Below are 5,301 nucleotides of genomic sequence, written 5' to 3' on the forward strand. Positions count from 1 at the left end.
TGACTAAATTAGTGATTCGATTATTGATAATGACTAATTTGAATTATAATTCAAATCCTTCTCATTATAAAATTGTTGCTTATCTTTAGTAGTCAGAGCCTTACCATGTTATCCAGTACCGGGACTATGTGAAGATTTGGCACTCTGATAAATAACATCCTGAGTAACATGGAGAAAATAAAAACATTCAATGCAATAAGATTGCCATCTATACAAAGAAATTAAACAACATTATTTAGTATCAATGACCACTGATACAATTCATTGATTATGCAATTTTTTAGGAATCACCTTATCCTGTGGATCTCAGACATATAGTGCTACTCAATGGGTTGTTAACAAAAAGTTGTATTATAATAGAAAGAGATAAGTTAACACAAATAAAAGCAACTTACATTAATAATTTCTATAAAGCTAAAAAAAATAATTGAAATTCTCAGACTATACAAACTACGTGTATACCAAATGATTTGATCTGAGATAGAAATTCGAGAAACATCTGTCACGGAATCATTTGAACTTAAAACAACATTATCCATAAAAAGAAAATATAGATAGAGGCCACAACTTTTTTTCAAAGGAATATGAGAATCATCACCAAGTAAATTAAATAACTACAGTCGGTATAAAAGAAGATTAAGTCAACAGAATGCCTTCAGATAGAAACAAATAAGAGGAGAAGGAAAAAAAATAGTTCAATAATTATAACCATATCTTTTGATCATAAATAGTAGCAGCATTTCTAAAAAGTGTACTAATGAAATATCACGGCAAATTCTATTAACAACGTGGAGGGATGTATTTAACTCGTATGCAATAATTCTTAGGTTTACCACAAACAATAGTTCCCGATTCATCAACTCAAATATGATTCTTAACTGGAAAAGTATAGTCATATAGAGAATGTGAAAGAAGAAAAAAAAAACAAAAAGAAAATACTTAAATAGATAAAAAAAAGTGGAAGAAAATATAAGAAACACATCAATAAAGACCACATGCCTAATAAAATAATCACTTTGAAAATCAAAAACATCAACAGAGATTAAAATTCTATCCGAATTTCAAACACTACGAAAACAATTCCAAACTTAAAAGCAAAAAAATAACTGAATTAAAATATTCAAGGAAGTCAGAAAAAAGAAGGGAGTTGAAGAAGTGCAGTGAAAGCCTTGAAATCACCTCAAATTCCTCTCTTATTATGGATGAAGCAGTGAGCTGAGAGATCACCATTGAAGGAAGTTACTCATGGCTGCAAAAGAGAAAGACAGAAGACTGAGACGCAAGTTAAAGAAGTACATTGCCTATTCTCTTTGACTAACTTACTGTCTCTGATTGAAATTTCTTATTTTCTAATATGCATTTACAATTTTTCGCAAAATCAAACAACTAAACTCATGAAAAACAAAAGGATAATCTTTTTTTAATAGCAAAGATTTCTTGTTATGACATGTGGAATTCATTAAAAGGGTCAAGATTAAATATGAGAGTTCCTACAAAATTTTTTAAATCAAGCAGACTATAAATACAATCACATTAGTTGCAACAACATAACCGAATAAATAAATATGGCATATATATATATATATTTGTTTATTAGATACAACTATGTGAATAATATAGCTTTATTTACTATGATCTTTTTTCTTTTTTACCAACACCTAGCTAGTTACACCTACATATGGCATCTTATAAAAAAAATTAAAAAGTTAAAATATTATAAATAGCTAAATCTTAGGAGTTAGGAGATACATACAGTATATAAAAGAAAAAGACTATCATTTTTACCTTTAACCAGTTAATTATAGAGATTTTTTTTTCTTTTCTTTTACAAGACATACATATCAAACTTTAACATAAAATAAAAATTTAGAAAAAAGATTGAAAATAGAAAGACTATTGTAAATTTGTAATACTTTTATTATAAATTTCAAAAAATGATATTTAATTATTTAAACATATTAAAAAATAGCACAATTGATCCAACTATACTCTTCTACATTTTCTTAATTGTTTGTCTAAATTGGCAGAGACTCTTCTTCTTGCCTTCTCTAGGCTTATATAAACGTTCTAGCTGAGCTTGCTCGATAGAGATTAATTATGAATAATATAATAGCTTAATTATGAATTTAAAGAGCAATGCTAGGCTGTTCAAACATTAATCTCAATGCCAGATCTTGGTCTTTTATATATATATGGATCGTGTTAGCTATATAATTAGCTAATGAATTGAAAGTGCTCCAACACCATCCATTGTTGATGTAAGATGACTGCTAGCAATACCTAACAGGAGAAGTAAAGTCCATGTATTCAGAGATTGGCAACAAAAAACCTCCAAACTCAAAACAAACACAAAATATTACAAAAAAATTTAACAGCAATAACAAAATTTTATATTATAATATAAAGTTTGAGTGTGTAAAGACAGAATAAAAAAGGAAATCATGAAATTGAAGATGCACTACTGCATATGCTGTTACCGATTCATACAGTAAGCACACTCTTTTACAAACCAAAAACCGGTTGAGAGCCTTAGACACAAGCCATAATTTCTAAGAAAAACCCACACAAAATAGTTCAGACATAGTCACTTACTTCCTGAAGCAACTTGATATGTTACCGAAAGAGCTTTTCAGTGTCAGCTAGATCTAGATCAGGATTAGTTCACGTCGTTAAGGATCCTTTTCTAGCTTATGCTTAGATTCCGTCCATGGTACCTAACAATAAGGGTAGCAATAATGACGTTACTTTAATGAAAGTAAATAGCGTAACATTTATTATTGTTATTGTTAGGAGGTAACCTCGCATAATATATTCCTTACACTACCATTAAGTGTTAGGTACTGTTATAATTTATATCAAACTTACCACTTGGTTTTCACCATATATGTTATTCTCTATGTGACTAACAGACTAAGTATTGGACTGTCAATGAAAGCAAAATCAACACCATCAGTATCCATGTCCTGTAAAGTGAGAAAATAACAAATTACAAAGTCAAGGCAATAACAATTACAAAAGTTACAAATTATAACTGATTAGAAATAGAGTGGCTGCTGCACACCTGACCATCTACTTTGTATCTTTTCTATACTCCCGTATCTTGTCCTTTAGTATAATTACCATATCGAGATGCTACAACTACAAATTAAAGAATAAAGAAAAGAAAGCAATAAGTTTTAAAAGAAAACCTTCATAGAAAAGAACCTTAGAAACCATCAAAGTATTTTACCAAACTATACTGGATACAACATATTACTATAACTCCATGTCTGCCTGAGCCAAGGCCTTTGATAAAGAACCAACAACATCTCCAAGTCTACATCTTACGTTCAGGTATGAGTCTGTAAATTACATAAGAACAGAATAGCACACATTGAAGGACAACTATAGATAAAAAAATTTGGTCCATCAAAGAACATTAGTGGAAGAGTTTATGTGCACCTAGATCTAGATAATTTCCATCTCCATTTTAACCATATACCAAATGCATCCTAAAGATAACAATAACATTAATGGTACCATATATAGAATGAAAGTCATACATAAGGGCCTTTGATTGTCTCCACAAGTAAAGCTTGAAAAGAAGTAATTGCCTCCTTTCTTTGGATTTTCACCCACACCTTTTCCATTTCATGCTCTTCTCTTTCTTTCCTTTTCTAGAGCTCCCGTTCTCTCCCCCTCAACTTATCCTGCAAATAAGTTTCAATAATTTGAATATAATTAACATGTCAAAAAATTATTCAAAATAAACTGTTGAGTGAACGCCATGATAAATTAAAGTAATAAATCAACACAAATAATAGATGCAAAATCAGCAAATTATCAAAAAATGAGTTATATCTGAGATGTGTGACAGAAGTGCTAGAGAAAGACATCTCTCACTATTTAGATTTACTTTATATGCCAATAAGTTAGCACTTTACGTCTTTCTTTTCTTCTCATATTAGAGTATTTGAAGCTAATTATAATACTTAGAATGCTTATTCTGAGCATCTAATGAGACAATTTTAACAATAACAAAACCATCTTAAAATTCCTAAATTAATAATAAATACGTTAAATATGAATCAATCCAAAAATAGTCAAATCACGCTCAAAGTAACAAAACTAATTCATATGAACAAACTACAATGTCAAAAGAAAATTGATAACAACATGAAACTAACAAAGTGTATTCAATTATAAGAGAAACAAAAAGTGCACAAACCAGCGTTGCCGAACAATAGGCTAGGGTCATTGAATGGAACAACGGGATTGGACCGCCACTAGACATGGCACTTTACTTTGAAGAACTTAAAGAAAGTGTCCCTCACGTGCTTGGCCGGCCACCCCAGTTGGGAGAGTCAAAACCAGGCATCGCTGCGGTGACCACAACAGAAGTAGGAAGAGATTTGGCGGAGGAAGACACGACGGCACAGAAGGGTTTGAGAAGAGTGAATATGGAGCCATGGAGGGAAGAAAATGAGGACAAAACCTAGCTTCATATTTCCTAATCATCAAATTGGGTTCAAACAGAGAAGAAAGATATGAGAATTAGAAAAAGAAGCTCGTATTCCCTGTAAATTTCCCCAACTCTGCTCTTTTTCGAAATGCTAAAGCAAAATCACAAATTGATTTGAAATATTCACACTAAATACAATAAAATACATGTATCTATATCGATGAAAGTAATAATAAGAAGAGTTTCCTGCCTACTAAACTAGGAAAATCATCGTCTCGATTATTAAAAAAAATTAAAAATTAAAAATATAATTTTTAGTCTTTTATTTTTTTTATATTTATTTTTATTTTATTTATAAAATTAATAATAAAAAATTATATTTTATTCTCTCAATTGTTAAAAATAATTGAAAGAATCCATTTCCCTAAACTATACCTACGTATTTGGTAGGAAGCATCATTGAAAATTTGAAACATCATGTGTTAAACAAGCCAAGAATTTTGAATATTCACCTCACTGACCAATAAAAAAAATAGTGACGGTCAGGTACAATAAAAAATCATACCCATTACAATTGATCAAACACAAAGTCTAGAAAAAATTACCAATTCTACTGAAACCTATAAATGCAATTGGTTCAACAGCTGATTGAAACCTAGAACCTACACTACAAATAAATACATACATAGTCAACATAGATATATAACTGATTCATAAGTCATAACTGAGATCAAACTTGTGCATTTTCTTAAAAATCATTTTAAAGAAAAATCAAAATTATAAAAAAATTCTATGTCAGCTTGAGCTCCTCCAATTTACTAGTTTAGAAGATTAAAAAAATAACAGAACAATTTTTAAAG

At 29.9% G+C, this 5,301-nt stretch overlaps 1 long non-coding RNA gene across 3 annotated transcripts; it reads right to left on the reverse strand.

The window, feature by feature from the left end:
* On the reverse strand, positions 1-4,878 carry LOC112702505 (uncharacterized). Of its 3 annotated transcripts, none has more exons than XR_003154170.3 (8): positions 4,208-4,878; positions 3,543-3,689; positions 3,230-3,341; positions 3,062-3,138; positions 2,866-2,963; positions 2,593-2,714; positions 1,180-1,249; positions 1-159 (listed from the first exon to the last, which is right to left on the reverse strand). It is a non-coding gene; the product is annotated as an uncharacterized lncRNA (long non-coding RNA). The 3 variants fall into 3 exon arrangements; XR_011863685.1 differs by having other exon boundaries at positions 1,180-2,280; XR_003154171.3 differs by having other exon boundaries at positions 3,520-3,689.
* Between the last annotated feature and the right edge of the window lie 423 nt (positions 4,879-5,301).

Source organism: Arachis hypogaea, chromosome 7 (genome assembly GCF_003086295.3).
Source record: "Arachis hypogaea cultivar Tifrunner chromosome 7, arahy.Tifrunner.gnm2.J5K5, whole genome shotgun sequence".
NCBI classification, from domain to species: domain Eukaryota; kingdom Viridiplantae; phylum Streptophyta; class Magnoliopsida; order Fabales; family Fabaceae; genus Arachis; species Arachis hypogaea.